The sequence below is a fragment of the Ochotona princeps genome, chromosome 11, assembly GCF_030435755.1.
Source record: "Ochotona princeps isolate mOchPri1 chromosome 11, mOchPri1.hap1, whole genome shotgun sequence".
NCBI lineage: Eukaryota > Metazoa > Chordata > Mammalia > Lagomorpha > Ochotonidae > Ochotona > Ochotona princeps.
In genome coordinates, this window is record NC_080842.1 from 3739434 (window position 1) to 3756202 (window position 16769).

The 16769-nt window shown below is 43.6% G+C and overlaps 1 non-coding gene across 1 annotated transcript; it reads right to left on the reverse strand.

Annotated features, from left to right (window-relative positions):
- Positions 1-15764: 15764 nt before the first annotated feature.
- Positions 15765-15871, reverse strand: LOC118760712 (U6 spliceosomal RNA). Its single transcript, XR_004996942.2, has one exon. It is a non-coding gene; the product is annotated as a U6 spliceosomal RNA (small nuclear RNA).
- Positions 15872-16769: the final 898 nt, after the last annotated feature.

Sequence of the window (16769 nt, forward strand, 5' to 3'; positions counted from 1 at the left end):
TCTTCCTCTGGAGATTCTTCCATGATCGGTCCTCTTTCTTGGAGCTCACAGAATACTCTTTAGCTTGTTAAAATGCCATTCCTTAGGGGAAAGTAAACCATCCAACAACATCTGCTTTTTGAAACTTTTTCTCTAACAGGCAAAAAAAAAAAAAAAAAAAAAAAAAAAGATGGCAAGCCAACAAACCCAGAAAAGTGACATCAGGATGTGGTGGTCATTCAGATTAGACTCAGATTCTTATAGTTGACTGCAGTGTGTGTGTGTGTGTGTGAGAGAGAGAGAGAGAGAGAGAGAGAGAGAAGGGTGGACTTGGAGCAAGGTACAGTGGGAACAAGTGGCTACATAATCATAATCTGTCCTTACAGTCCCAAGTTTGGTGATTTCACTATTTTATTCCATAGCACCAAAAGTGATGGTCAGATTCAACGATAAATCAGAGTTTTCAAGACAGACACATACTGCGTAGCCTTTTTGCTATGCACAAAGTCTCTGGACAGAAGGCGGCTGTTGCCTTCAAGATACAAAATTCCCAGCATCATCAAAGCTTTCCTGGGATTGAACATTTCCTGTTCACTTTCTGGTAGAAACTTGAAAGTTTTATGAGGGAGTCACAGTAGGCTTTCCAAGCACTGGACCATGGAAGTCAGTGAACTTCTGGGACGCGCAGACATATCCTCCTCTCCTGGTCAATGTTCAGGCAGAAATCAGGCTGTCCCCCTGGGCCAAGACTTTCTGAATCTTGTTACTTTTGTTTAACTCACATCTTGAACTTCCTCCATTCCACCCATCCCACCAAAAACGTATTAATAGTTCTGCATTTGGGACAGAAAACTCTCTACTAAGAATTTACAAGCTCCCTGCAGAGTTTAAAGAGATTTCTGGAAGTCCTAAGCTGGGATTTATGAACACAACTGAGAATGAGATCCTCAAGAGAACGACAGGTTCTGGACAGTCATTCTAATAGCATTGTTGGCAGCAGAGGGCCTCATGCATTAGCAGGTGAGCATCAAGGATGAGAATCTGAGTCAAGTTTGTACATTGGAAGAAATACAGATGGCAGATTTACATCCTGGAAACAAGGGTTCCAGACCTGGTTGCAGGAAACCTACTCCACCCTCTGAGCAGAGGTTTTCCTGCATGGTTTGTTTTCTCTCTCTCCTCAGGTGCCACCATAGAAAACCAAAGACATGTGGCCTGTTTTTATCACAACCGAACCTGGCCCGCCCCCTACCCAGCTCCAGTGCTCGGACTTGCCAGTGGATGACGCGAACTGACTCAGCCTAGTCCGCCCTCAACCCGAGCCAGATGTATGCCAGTGGGACACTTTCCATAGCCTCTTCTGGGTTGTTCACCTCCATGCTTCCTGTGCTTATTTGTAGGGTCAGTGTCCTGTCAGAGGAACTGTTCAGGTTCCTCCATCAGACCCCTCCTGGTGTCAGGTTTCACGCGTACCAGCAGGTCCATGGGCCAGCATGACTCATTCCATCTCTTGCCCCAGCAGGAGCAGCGGCCTTTCTTAACTGGTCTTCAACCCATTCTGGTTCCTGCTGTTGGAAGTTTCAGCCCAGCCACGGCTCGTCTATACCCACATATAGCTCATATATGGCTCAGTTGGGGTTGAAACCCAGCCGAGTCCGTCCCACATCTACTCTGGTCCTCTGGAGCACCAAACTGTGCTGCGGTCTAACCTGGCACGGTGCGTCTTGTCCCAGTCCACACTTATGCCAAGGGAGACTACAACTGTGACCCGGCCAGAACTCAGCCCCTTCCAGCTCCTGCGCCCCTTAGTGGGAAACTCCACCCAGCCAGGGCCTCCCCATAGCTCCCAAACCAGGCCAGTTCCCGGCCAGTATTAAGCATGCCAGGGGTTGCTCTGGGTCAGCTTAGCACATCCCATAGCCTGTTGCGCCTCCTGCCTTGTCTCCAACGGCCCTCCTAAGCCATCCAGTGGGGTCAGAGTTCCCAAGGGGTTTGGCCCATACATCCCTGACACCTTCTACCCCCAGGTATGGTTCTCGAATGCCAGTCAATGTCATGATCCTGCCTACTATTATTACCCCTCTGCTGATCCCTCATCCTATTAGGCAATGGGGACATCCTGCAGGACAAGTCCAGATTTTGGCTCTTGAATGAACTGGTGTTCGGTAATCTGCATTATAAAGTGATTACAGGTTCTTCAGAGGAAGATCTACTGCCATTGAGAATCTTTAGCACAAAATGCCAAGGCAAGACTGCCTGTGCCTGTTAGGAACACAGCACCCAACCAGCACACTTCCCACTGGGTTAGGTGAGGGTCGAGTGTGTGATGGGCAGAGCCGGGATAGACTGCAATACTCATTGGTTCCGGTGGAGGTCAGGGCTGAGAATAGAACCAACCCAGTGGTTGCAACCACCAGCTGATTGGGGTGATGGACTGAGGCGGGCATTGTGCTTGCTAGTACATATAGGAACCTGATCTGGGAACACCTCAGAGTTTCTTTGGTGATCCCTTCAATCAAAATGGAGGAATATTAACCAAGAAAAGATAGAAGATGGAGTAGATCAACCAACCACCTCAGCTATATGTTGATAGTGAAATACTGGACAAGGGGAGACTCTGTGATGGACTATGTCAATCAGTGGACTCTGCACCAGCCTCATTGTACCTGGATTGTTGCTGATGGTATGTTGGAGCTTCTAATTGATCGGGATGATACTCTGCTGGCTCTGCTTCAGACCAGAGGGGGTCTCCCTAAGAAGCTGTTGAACTTGACTGGACAATAGGATGCTGGACTCTATGTCTGGTATATGCTTGCAATGAGGGAATCCCAAATGAACTTGAGCTGTGGTTATGCAACAAGGTGGAGGAATCCACCATGGGGGGAAGGTTTGGGGAGGGGTGGGGAGAATCCCAGTACCTATGAAACTGTGTCACGTAATACAATGTAATTAATGAATAAATTAATTTAAAAAAAGAAAAAAAAAGACATGTGGCTCATCATTTGCGTGTTCCTAAGTGGTAGGCTGTAAGACAGACTGAGTTGCTATGAGCAAGGACAAATACATGTCCATTTCATATTGTCCCAGAAAGCAGACATGGCAGCCAGTTTGCCTCTTTGGTACAGGTTCAGGGATGTGCCCAGAAGCCACTGGCTTCGCACATTGAAGCAAAGAAAGGCAGAGAGGAAAGTTGGAGTCACCGTGCATCCACAGATGGACTATCTGCCAATGCTGTTTTCACTTGGCCCATTACTTTGCCAAGATGGAAACTAGATATTTGGCCCTGAACACATTTCAGAACCCAATGTGCCCCTTGATGTCCACAGGCAGGGTTACCAAACTATCGTCTGGCCAAGGAAGAAGCATGTTTGTGACCCGGGAGCCAACCTCACCTCACTCCCAGCACATCCTGCTCAGGCCAGCCCAGAAATCCCCAATCACATTTCTCGCCCATGTCCCATGCACACTCAACACACACAAGACAGGATATGGCATTTCCTCTTTGACCTGGAGAGCGCTCCATGGCGCCACCTTTCTCTCTCATAGTCTCAACCTTGAGATCTATTCCTTGAATCCTCATTATAAGGCTGCTAAAGCTGGTCATTCTCAGAGATGATTTATTGGTCTCTTTAGAAAGGTGTATTTCTGCAAGGATCATGTCATCCACCAAGAGTGGGGAAGGAAGGAGCTTTCATCAAGGGGTGATGATCTAAATTGCATTAGGTTTTGCTTTGGCAAGGACACCAGATGGATGCCTTTATGATGAAGTGGGTTCCCCCAGTCTTTTTCTTTCAGGCAGGTCTCCAACAGGTGTTTCCTCTGAGGCGTATCTGTTTTCCATAACATCAGAATGAAGAACGATGTTGTCTGTGACAGCTTGTATACATAGATCATGCTTTTATTATGATAGAAAAGTGCACAATGATTGATTTGCTATTTGGATTCAAGTGATGAAAACGCGCTTGGAAGATGATGATCCGAAACTTCCAGTTGCTAAAGGGGGCATTTAATTACCGCACCAAGAACTCTACATTCTTCTTTTGGGGACAGGGTGGGGAGAGTGAAGAAGAAATGGAAACATCACAGGGAAAGGACCACCAGCAGCTGTGGGTCCAAGAGCTCAAGAAAGAAAACAAGGGGCCACAGCCCTGGGGGTCAGATGGCAATTTCCCAAGTAATTGCAAAGTGTCCACAAAAGTCACCATGAACCTGGGGTTTATGGTACAAACAGCAGTGTCTAGGAAGTAACTGGCTCATGGAGAGAAGCAGGGTTCTACAGCCAGTCCCCAGAGCCTGATCAACTCAAAGTCAGACTCACGTAGAACAAATGTTCTGGCAAATCCCCTCAGGCTTGGCACTCAGCCACCAACGTGGTCCTCCCTGGTGCCTCTGAGAGCCAGGGGACTCTTAGAAATTGAGGTTAGAGGCTCATGACTTACGGCTGTTTAAACCACCCAATGAGTGGCATGCTAATCAGAAAGAACAAGGCATTTCGGTCAAGCTGACCTCAAGGCGGATGTTACAACATCTTGCAGCTAGTTAAAAGACAAGAACCCACTAAATCCACTAAATTTATAGGCAGGTTTTAAGTTCAGAAGATAAAGGATTGCATCAAGGCTTTGGCTGATCTGAGGAGAAAATTACCTTCTCTGTGTTTCCAAGACCTTCCCCCTGCCTTATTCCTCTTCCTGTCCCACAAATTTAGGTCTGACACTTGCATCTCATTTTGAGTAACTCTTTTTTTGCCTGAAAAAAGTATGATGTTACAACAGCAAATTAGAAATTCAAGTGGCTGGGGAAAGCAAATTTGCTCACCACTTTCTAAGCATGTGTCTTTGGACTAAGTGCTGAGTAACAAGGTGCTTTAGCTCCAAAGGGGTAACCCCGACTCCTTCAACTTGGATAGCAATAGGTTGTGCTTCTCCCAGGATATGAAATACAGAATCATGGGAGAGAGCTCTCACAAGCTGCCCACTGCTAGGGCTGAATTTGGTGACATCACACAGGATGCCCCAATAAGGTGTTTTGGGGACAATGATAGATATTTTAAAATATGTGAATAAAGGAATAAAATAAGTAAGCATAGAGGCAGATAAGTAAAAGCTCTTGTGGCCAGAGGAGTTCCTGGTGTGGTGGATTATGCAATTTAATGTCTTTATTGCAAGACTTTTCAGAAGCTTTCCTTTGCTAAAGCACAGTGTGAATCTTCAAGAGGGACCATGTCCCCTTCATTTTATTTGACAACAGAAAACATTTCCTAAGGACTTCTTCTGTTACTAATATGCCTTGTAAAGTGTTTTTTGGGGAAAGGTTTTACAGTGGAGTTATTCTATAGGACTCTCTGTTAGATCTTGGCAGCTCAACACCATGCAGGTTTGTTTCTTGTTCATGTTACACATGCAGTACAGGTCAAGTTGTTGCCTACACACACAGTGACCCACACTGCGAAAGAGGCTGAAGAATCACACAGGGGCTCTTCATCACCTCTGCCACCATTGGAATTTCTTGGAATCAAATTGGTCAGACAGCTCCATCAAACTGTCCATTTACTAGAGAAGAACAGAACAGGCTAGTGTGAAAATTGCTAACTTCGACCTCAGTATCGTCCTAAGCTGCCGGCTTCACGATTTGTTAGTCCTTTGACTCATAGCACTGAAAGTCTGGTAGAGATAAATGCTCAGCAGATGTGTCTATTGCTTCTCTTGCTCCCTCATAAAGTTAACAAAAGCCATGTGACTATTTCTGCTCAATGAGATGTGAGCAACAATGCTACCTGTCACTTTGTGTCAGTAGTGGCTAGAAGTGTAAGCTTGATTCTCCAGTGGCTCTCTTGTCCTCTGGCTGGTGATGGAGAGAAGGTAATTCCCTATCCCTTGGCCTAGGCGATAGAAGTGGCAAGGATCTGAATGGCTGTGTACAGTTGATGCCTCTTTATCCTAGTACAATAAAAGAGAAATTAAAGCATTTATGGAAGGAAGAGCTTCTTTTGAAGCAAAGAAATGTGGAAATCTATGCACAGATGTTTTCATGATATGCATGGACTCTTTGAAGGTCCCTGAATACACTGTGGGTCAGGAACACATGGTGCTATGTTAGACACCCCGGGATTTTGAGGCTCTTTTCCCACCTAAGTCTAGAATTCCTTGGCTGTACCTCTGACATCTCAAACCCTGAACTTTATGTGACTCCAGAGGGATACTCCAGTTTTTCCCCAAATCAAAAGTATATTCCCTAGGATTTGCACCTCTTTTTTGAGCGATTATCTAATGATTTTATGGATTAAATCTATTGCAAAACAGCATCGTGCCTAACAGCAGTGTGGGATGGTCACGTGGACAATTTTTATCAGGACCTAGGTCAGGAGTGGAGGCAATTCCAGGCTAATGGAGGCCAATGGCGGAAGCTGTCAGGAGGGCAAACTGCATTTGGTGTGTAAAGAGGTTCCAACAGGGACTCCAAGGCCAAAGATCTGGAAGTTGGGAATAGACAATAGGTTAAGGATAGAGAGGTCACCTGTGGTGACTCTCACTGCCTGTTCAGTTCCACATGGAAGTACCACAACCTAGTCCTGATTTCCACCGTAGAATTATGACAGCACCAACGTTAAGAGCAGACATAACGGTCGTCAAGTTACACTTGTGTAAGTTAAAAAAAGAAGGTCACTGAGGGTTTAGTTAAAAATACTAAGATGTTCTTTAACTGTGACAGGGTCTGGTCATTCCGGTCCTTCATGGATATTTATTCTGAAGTCTCACAGCCATGACTTCACTCTACTTATGTTTTGTTTGTTTCCACCTTGGGCCCAAGACTCTGATGATGAGGGTGATATCCTGGCTTTATTACCTGGAGCCCCGAATGTTCTCAGATGAACTCTGGCCTTCTGTCTGCCTAGGGCTTTTCTCAGTGATGTGGAGAGAATGAGCAGCTGGACAGCAGCAACATGTTCCATTGGTGCAAAGCAGTCGCTCTGGAAAAGGTGACCTTGGTAGGTGCTCTCTTATCAAAGTTCAGGATAACCTCTCTGGTTAAATGCTCTCTAATGGCCATCTGCCATTTCTATTTGTCACCTGTGAATTTGATAGGACAAAGTCATACCTCCCTTGGTACATGAATGATATGCAACATGTGTGGCTTTCAACGAACTGGGTTTAATACAACTAGATGTCCTCAGCTGTTTGTTTCCCCTTTATGCATGTCAACTGATTCAGTTTGCAGAGCCACGCTCTCCTGAAATTTGCTAGTGAATCTGACAAACATGAAAGCACCCAGGAAACGCACAGTTTTTAAGGACTGACTAGTCTTTGCTCTATTTTAAAGTCAATGCACATTTCTCTAATTTACTGGTTTTAAATTTTTGGACTTCTTTTCAGTTAAAACTGACTTTTCCTTGATACTGTATTTATATTTACTGCATTAACCAAGAAAGTGTTTCCTACCTGTTTCACTGCCAAGGCCCATACAACCTTGATTCGGCTTGTCTGCCTCAAAGAGATGAACTCACTCAGCTTACGGAAATAGCAGCAGCTGGGATTTCTAAAGCCTGCTCGCCTAATCTAGGCTGTGACACCAATTTTCTGGAGCCCCATGTATGCTCTTTCCCAGATTTAAAAACTCAGGTATAATCTTGAGCATTTACTTTGCAGGCAGTAGCTAGTAAATTCAACTCACAACCATGACTGATTCCATGTTGTATGAATGCCACAGAATTTCCTCATCTTTGGCTAATTGTAGATAATAGTAATAATCAACAATAAATCATTCTCATCATTTCTCACCTTCCAAAAGCAGTTTAGTTCATTTTTTTTCCTGTGACACACACACGCACACACACACACATACACACATATACACACAAATGCAATCCTTTTGTCTTGCGGTCTGTGTCCTAACAGAATGTGATCCATTTCGTTTTTTTGGTTTTTTTCAACATGATGATCACTCATTTGATCAGAAGCAGATCCTGTCAACAGAGCTATTGTATCAACAGAAAAAAACTATTAGGGCTACAGAAGTTCATCATGTTAGCAGCAATATCCCATGGTAAAGCACACAGAACCAACATCCATTGAGAACATGTTTTCAGTGGGAGGCAAATCTTCAGAGAGGTTGGGAAGTTGGTTGCGGAATGAGGCTTCCAAGAGGTCAACATGTGGAAACAGCAGACCTTTTATTAGCGCAAACTGACCAGGCACTCAGGTCTCTATGAAAGCTATTTCCCTTGTGAGACTTGATGTGAAATAGTTTAGGATGGCAGCTGACTGCTGAAGTTAAGCAATGGCTTCTTACTTTAGAAATGCTAAGACTTTGAAACTTATGTCATTTCGGGAGGAATGTCTATATTGCAAAATACAGGGAGTCTTTGAACTTGGTTTTGTCTGCAGAGGGGTCAAGCGAAAACTATTGATTTCAGTTCCTTTGAACACATAGTGCATCCTGCTCTTCTTCTAAAAGGCACCATCTTTTCTCATTGTGAGATAGTTTTGTGCCAGTTTCTTGGAGAAATTGCCTCTCGAGCTATACCCATCAGCACACTCCGCCATAGATCTTGTTTTTAATTGTTTAGCTCTACTCAGAAGAGCAGTTGTTGGATTTCAGGCACATTACATTAAATACCATTAGAGGCTTCATTATTCAAGTTAAGGCTAATCAGATTAGCTAGAAAGAATTATTTAATAGATTTGGTTAAGATTCCTATCATGGTATGGGAAGGCGCTCTAGACAAGTATCTTTATTTCCCTTCACAGGGAGATTCAATGGCTTACTAAGCAAGATTTCCCTGTAAATGCTAATTTGATCCACTTTAATGGTTGAGATGTCACACATTACTTACTTATCCTGAAAGATGTTCCCAACCCCAACTGGGAAAACCTACCCATGGACTAGCAAGGGAACCATCATAGATCCATGGGAAATACTCTAAAATTTTATGTGCCTAGAAAGGCTGAAGATGCACTTATATGAAATTTAAAACCATTTCATTTCTCCTCTGTGAGCTTCCAGGTGTCCTTTCAAGAGCTAGGAATTCAGTGATTACTTAGACTAGATTAAGGTATTGAACGGGTGTTAATGAGTTGAGCATAGTAGTCCCTTGGTTTCTGTGCTGGGCAGGTCTCAAAATGCCCAGGGGATGCTAAAATCTACAGCAGCACAAGTCCACTATTTAAAATGGCACAGCACTGACTAATCCACATAAGCTTGGATACTTAGTATCATTTTTAGATTACTTATAAATACCTACTACAATGTAAGCTCCATGGAAATAGATGTTAGCTGTATTAGGGAAGAATGATAAGGAAAAAGAAGTCCGTATGTGTTGAGAACAGACCCATTTTAGTTTTTATCTATTTATAATCTTATGTTGGTGCAATCTGTATATGTACAGCCCCCAAATGTGAAGGGTGGCATATCCAATGTTTTCAGTTTATGAGTTCATTTTTCCAGATAGGAGGGGTATTTTCCCGTTTAAACATAACCACTTGGTCATGAGAGAAGTTAGGTATTTTGTTCAGTCACAAGGGAAAGCTAGATTAAGAACACAAAATGAAATTTTCCCCCTCCAATTTGGGTGTTGTCTTTTCTTGCATCCTGAGGTCAGTGATCCCATCACTGAAGAAAACCAGACATAGGTTTACAATAAGTCCCCTACACAAGTAACATTTTAAGTTAGAGTTATCATTTTAATGCACCTCTGCGAATATGGGATAAACCTAATCTAAATGTATTGTTTTCAGTTTAAAAATACAGGGGGCATGTATTAATATGTACATGTTTAGTGTGAGGCATATTAAAATGTTTAGGATCAAATGGAATTCTTATAGCCATCCCATTTTTTGTGTGTACTTCGCAAAATGAGTTTCCTTGATTGGGTCTGTTGGGTCAGTTCAGTGTATCGGTTTGAATTATGTGAAGGTGCCAGTGTTCAATTACTTCTGAAAGAATGAAGAAGGAAAATAAGGAAGGAAGGAAGGAAGGAAGGAAGGAAGGAAGGAAGGAAGGAAGGAAGGAAGGGAGGGAGGGAGGGAGGACGGAAAGCAAGGAGGGAGGAAGGAAAGAAGGAAGGGAGGAAAGTGGGGGTGCAAAGAGAGAATATAGTATGTGATGGAACAGATTCCCAGGGTAAAAGTTGTAAGTAACCACATTCTAACATGCTTCTCCTTAGAAACGCTCACGTAAATCAATGCTCAGAATCACATGTGTCTTTGGAGACAACCACTCCACACTGATAGGTCTTCGGAACTTTGTAATGCCCTGGAGAACAAGCAACTACACTCGGCAGGAGCTGAAGGATATTGTGTTCATTGGGTCTCTGGATTATATGCAGAGAGAATGGTGCTTTCTCTGGAATTTCCCACAGATTTATGTTATGCCTGTAAGTGTACCACACAAAATTGTGGATGTTCGTAATGATAATAATGATAGTACTAGCATTGACATAATAGTAATAATAGTAATAATAGTAACTTGCTTTTGTGTAGTACATTTTGAGTACCAGAAGCCGTTTTGAATCTTCTAGAAATCTATCTAGATGGACAAGTGGATAGATATACATTGCCTCTGAGAAACTTACCCACACAAAGCTGCTAATAAACGATAGGGCAAACTGTGTCAGATAGCAGCTAAGTAAGTTACAAAAATCAAACCAGTGAAGGCTGGAGGGCTTTGCATCAACTCACCCGTCAGTCCCCTGAGCTGGGAAACAAACTTCTCCCCACAACCGTCTCTCTATCCTTAGGTATCGGCACTCTAACTTGCAGACCTCCATGTGGCCAACATAAAGTACTGTTCCATGTGTGCCATCTTTTCACCCCGCTACAGGCCATCAAGATTCAGGTAGACACAGAGACCATCATGGCTACCCTGAACATCAGATCACTGCGCATCAGCACTGGTGCCCACACCATGACAGGTCAGAGCAGCACCTGCGGCAGGAAGACGCTAGAAAACATGGAATAGGCAAAGAGAAAAACTTGTCTCTAATGGACTTGAAGCACAAGGGAGAAAGAGGTTGAATCATAAAAATCTTTTCTCTGAATAAAAGATTTCCTATAAGACCCACCCAGCTCTGGCAATCCTGCAGCAGGATTATAATGCTACATTGCCCTATAATTTAGTACTAAGAGGCAAAACCACATGGGGTCATACGCAGTATTGTTTCCCTACTTTAGAAAGAAAAATCACAGAGCTGTAACAACTATTATTTCTATTGTTATTTTATTGAAGATCAATGAGTGGTGCAATTGGTATATCCGTTATGAATCAGTTCTCATTGGATCTTACATACACGTAAGTTATAAATTTTGGTTCCATGAAAGAATAGGACTACAATTGTCTTTTACTACTCAAGGTGCTTTCAATATATGAATTTTAAAAGATTATCGCTAAGATTGCTCCCTTCCAAAAGCAATGTCCTAGTTCAGAAAGGAGCAGCCATCTCTTCACAATGGATACCACCTGCCTTGTTCTCCTTTGGGCCCCTCTCAGTGCCTAGTTCAATTGCAGTCACTTAGCAGATGCGGAACCAATAGCTACTGACTTGAAGTAGTGAACCAATGAACGGGACGCCTGTGGGGAAAACTGTCCCCCAAATACATCTGAGGCTCATTCCTACCACTAAATTGTGTTTTTCCTTCACCCTCCAAATGGGAAAAGGCTTATATATTAGACTATTTCTAAAAATTGACTATCAGTCAGTTAACCTAATCTGAAAATACTATTACTGGAGACTTTTTTGTATCTAAAACAGATTTTCAATTAAAAAAAAAAAAATCCAAGTGAAGCACGACTGGAGTCCCTTGGATCCCTCCAATCCCCCCCGTCCCTGGAGGATGATGGCCCTTCCACATCGAGGTCAAGTGCATGGTTCTAAAGCCATACTGCTGCTGATCACAGTGATGTCATTGCGCGTGCATTTGGAGGATTCAGAATGGCAGGCTTTTCAAGCTTGTGGTTGTGGCTGGAAATGTTCATGAGTCAAATCAGGAAACTTAACGAACCCTCTGTGACTCCCAGATGCTATTGTGAGGCAGGAAAAACAGCAAGTTCTTCTGACAAAGGAATGAAGGAGTAATCTAATCTCTAGTAATTGAACAAAAACAGCTACAAGATTAGACACACCCTCACTAGGCGATCAAACCCAACTCAGCATCCGGGGCATTAGGGTGTCATGGTGCTTTGCAAAGTAGCTCTTCGTGGCTGACAAAGTGCTATGCAAAGCCAGACTGATGAGGTGTGAGTCTGCCTTGGCTGAAAAAAGATCAGAGGCTCCCCAAACATGCTGTTGCACTCTGCCACACGAAGCCTTAGCTCAGCTACTAGGGTCACTGTTCATATTTGTGCATGATTTATGAATGTTTATGTGCATGTTTGTGACTCTCCATAATTGGACAAAGAAGAAGTATCCACTGTAAAAGGAAAAAAATCATCCACATACAGATGAAAATATGCACACAAAAGTCCCAGGAGGAACTGACACCACCATAAGCCATCTAGTTAATGATGCATGTGAGTAGGGCTTCCCACTACAATTCGTTTTGAAACCTTACCTCCTGTATAGGCTAGAAAGACAAAAAAATGATTCTAACTCTAGTTTCCTTTATACCTAGCAATTTTCAACATGCCTTCCTTTAACAGAAACGGACTGCTGTTGTAATCGGTGTCAGGCACTCTGGCACAGGCCAGGAAGATAACCTGACAAGAACAACTGATGGGCTTGGTTGAAGGTGAGAGAGATGTGAGGCGGGGATAGTGGAAGAGGGGAGGACTGGGAAGGAGAAACAGGAAGGAATGGGATGTTGCAGTATTTGGATGGTCAGGCAGTCTGAAGAGGTGCTTTGCCCAAAGATAAAAAGAACAGATGAAGGAGCATTGCACAGCGTAGGCTTTGTGACACTTCCTTGAGGCTGGGATTTTCCTTTCAGTTTGGAGATCACATAGGTCTGCAGCGGCTTCAATGACCCAACTGGCAAAGATCATCAAGTCTGCTTGCCTAACATGAAGCCATCGCCAGACTGTGAGCCCATTTCAAGGAGAAATAAGAACCCTATGAAATGTTGCCAAATACAATTGCTAATGAAGGAATCTAGCTAGAGTGTGTTAGCAGACAATCTCACCTTCCAGAGAAACTTTGCAACCCCCCCTCACCCTTCTTCCTGTTTTGTGTCAATACTCCTCTTCTAACCCAGCTTCAAGACAGACATGTGAGTACTTTCAAGAATTTGAAATATAGTGGAGGGTGGGATTCTCGCAGGAGGTAGAAAACATCTTTGACGTTATGCATCAGAAGATGGCTGGCTGTTGGGCAGGCTTCACTCCCTGTCTGTAGCTCTGAGATTCTCATTCAGGTGCAGTTTCATCACCTGATGTCATTTGATCATTCTTTTGGTTATTGCAACCGAGGATGTAGTGGCTCATCTAGCAGGGAGAAGTCTGAGATGCTGATAAACCTGTTATAATGCCAAAGATGACTCCGCACGGTACAGAAATGGGATGAGGTGTTTAGTGAATAAGACTCCAGTGTTCCATAGTGGACTCCCTGGGCTTCATCCTGTCTCCGGCTCCCAATTCTAGCTTCCCACCAACGCAGACCCTGGGAGATAGCAGTGATTACTCAGGTATAGTTGGGTACCTGCTACCCACATGGGAGACCCGAATTGAATTCTCAGCCCAGCCTTGGCAATTGTAGGCCTCTGGGAAGTGAATCCATGGATAAGAGCAGCAAACTCTTTCTCTCAAAAAGGAAACACATGTCAGCAGGGTCAGAGACTTTGCCACTGGGTATCTGGTAACAACTCTGATCAGTGGACTTAGCCACATCTTTACAGCCATTCCAAACTTACCAAGTCAAGCCTGAGCCGCCAAGACTATTCCACACAGATTCGCCAGGGGAGCTTGAGGCCGAGGGACAGCAGAGTCCAGACTCGCCAGAGGATCAGTAAGAACACCAGGCTTCCTGGACATCTCCCTGGAAAACATCAGGTTTTTCAGTAATGCTCTAATTACTGCCCTGTCATGTCACCCAGAGAACAGGTTGGCAAACCTGGATACCGAACTAAATAATCTGTGGCATAATCTAAATATATAACGGTAATTAAGTCTGACAACTTAATACGCTACTGAAATTTAAATGTACAGTAGTAATCTACAATTAAGCAATCTTTTGTAATAGCACCCTGCCAGGCTGGAAGATTCCAGGTATAATACTGTATGCTATTAGGTAGCAAAAATATTGACATTAGTAAAATGTGCTGGGACTACAACCTGACACATGCTTAAATTAACCATTGCTCTACAAGAGAATGGAGTAGCAGGCAGAAATCCAGTTACTATCCTTCAATGGAACAACACAAACAGATATTTGTGCAACCCCTTCAGCTAAGCGGGTGTATCTGTACTTAGTAAAAACACTGAATTCTGAAAGCTGGATTTTTTTAAGCTGTTCACTGGCAGGGAACTGGAACCAGAAAGTGGGGTTCAAAGGAGACTTTCTCTAGGCAGGATCTTCCTCATTGAGGAAAGCCGATCTCAGTCTTTTGCTGAAAATGCCAATCAAACCTCGTAGCAGGGTGTTTCAAAACATTTGTGGAGCATGGAACTAAATGACAAGTTTCGGGGTTGGATATTTAGCAGCATGTCAAGTTTCTCCTTGAGATGCCCACATCCCATGATGGGGTGCCAAAGTTTGAGTGCCAGCTGCACTCCCAGTTCCGGCCTTCTGCAGGTGTGTTTGAGAGGAAGCAGGAAATGCCTCACGGAGCTGAATCCCTGCCTTCCACATCGGAAAGCTAGATTGAGTTCTCACCTCCCGGCTTCATCAGGCCCAATTTGAGCTGGGATGGACTTTTGGAAAGTGAGCTACTTTTCAAATAAAATGAATTGATTTTAAAAAGTTCCTTTTCCCACAAAAGACTTGGAAATGTATGCAGTTTTTTTTTCAATATAAACATCTTCATGAACTTTCTGAACACCCTCATATGTATGTGTGTGTGTGTGTGTATATATATATATATTAAATATATATATTTATTTTTATACTGATATAAATGCATCATTAATTCTGATACCCATAAACCTGCTGACATATCCCCCTATATTTTAAATGGACTATAAAAGAGATCCCATGGCAAAAGGATGGGTTTTGAGTTTGGCGCTAGTCAGGTTGTGAAATCCCCATCTGTCTTTGACAAGCCACATGATTCTGAGCAAGGTATGCCAACTTTGAAGGGGAGCTGTGGTTTCCTCACCTTCAAACATGGCGTAACCACACTGCATTCACAGAGGTATGTCACAGGCATACGAGCCTTATCTCCTGCAGTGTCTGCAACTGATAAGATCAGAGAAATCTTTCACAATTACCTATAAGTCAATATATACTGACCATGTATTAAATATTCCCTATCCCTGCCCTAAACTTTACAGACTATTTTGATACTTATAGACATCTGGAAATCTAGATAGATAGATAGATTTTTAGCTACACGTGACATGTAGATTCAGCAGGCAGAGTCCACAACCCCTAGTGTGGAGCAGGTGCCTTGTAAATGTTTGTGGACAGGACAAAGCAAGGGAAAGAGGTGGGGAATTAGGGAAAGAGGGACATGGGAGACCAGGAAAGGTGAAGGGCTCAAGCAGAGAGGAGCATCTAGCACACTTCTAGGGGTCAAGTTCTCCCAAAACTCACAGACTTCTTAAAAGGAAAAATAACCCACATATTCGCATCCCATCAAAGTGGGATTTCCTGATGAATCGCTCATGTAGGCATCAAGGTATCACTCCTAATTATTATTTTTTTTATTATGGAACGCTTCAGGAATCTGCGTGTCGTCCTTGCACAGGGGCCATGCTAATCTTCTCTGTATTGTTTTAGTTTTATTATATGTGTTACCAAACCAAGCACAAGGTATCACTCCTTATTAAACAGCTGTGTTAATGTGCTCAATCTTGAAAGTTTTGAATCAGACTTCAGGGGCAGCTGCTGGCTCTACTAGGACCCAAATGCCCTCGGCTCTTCACGTGGAGCTTTGGGGCTTAGCCTAGTTCCATGACTCAGAATCTTTTCGTGGATATTAGAAATATATTCGGGCCCGGCGGCGTGGCCTAGCGGCTAAAGCCCTCGCCTTGAAAGCCCCGGGATCCCATATGGGCGCCGGTTCTAATCCCGGCAGCTCCACTTCCCATCCAGCTCCCCGCTTGTGGCCTGGGAAAGCAGTTGAGGACGGCCCAATGCATTGGGACCCTGCACCCACGTGGGAGACCAGGAGGAGGTTCCAGGTTCCCGGCTTCGGATTGGCGCGCACCAGCCCGTTGCAGCTCACTTGGGGAGTGAATCATCGGACGGAAGATCTTCCTCTCTGTCTCTCCTCCTCTGTGTATATCTGGCTGTAATAAAATGAATAAATCTTTAAAAAAAAAAAAAGAAATATATTCAGTTCTATCCTGCACTAACACTTGGGTTTTTTTTTGCTGAACACAGAGCACTTCAAAGATCTCATGGAAAATGGAATTAAGAGATACATTTGTTTTGGTGCAGAAGCAGCTTAAAACCCATACAGCGTTTTCTTTTAACAAGATACACATTGTCCATGAACTTTTTGAACTATCCTTGCACCTCTTCGAGAGATGAAGAGGCGCTAAATGTTATAACATATAGCACTCCTTCTGGGGAAAAAACCCTGACATCTCCCTTTGGATTTCCTTTTGCCCCATCTCCACTTCTTTGCCTGAATGCCTCATCATCTTCGCTTTGTCTGTGTCTGTGTGGCTTTCCTTTGTCACTCACCTCCTTTTACTTCCCC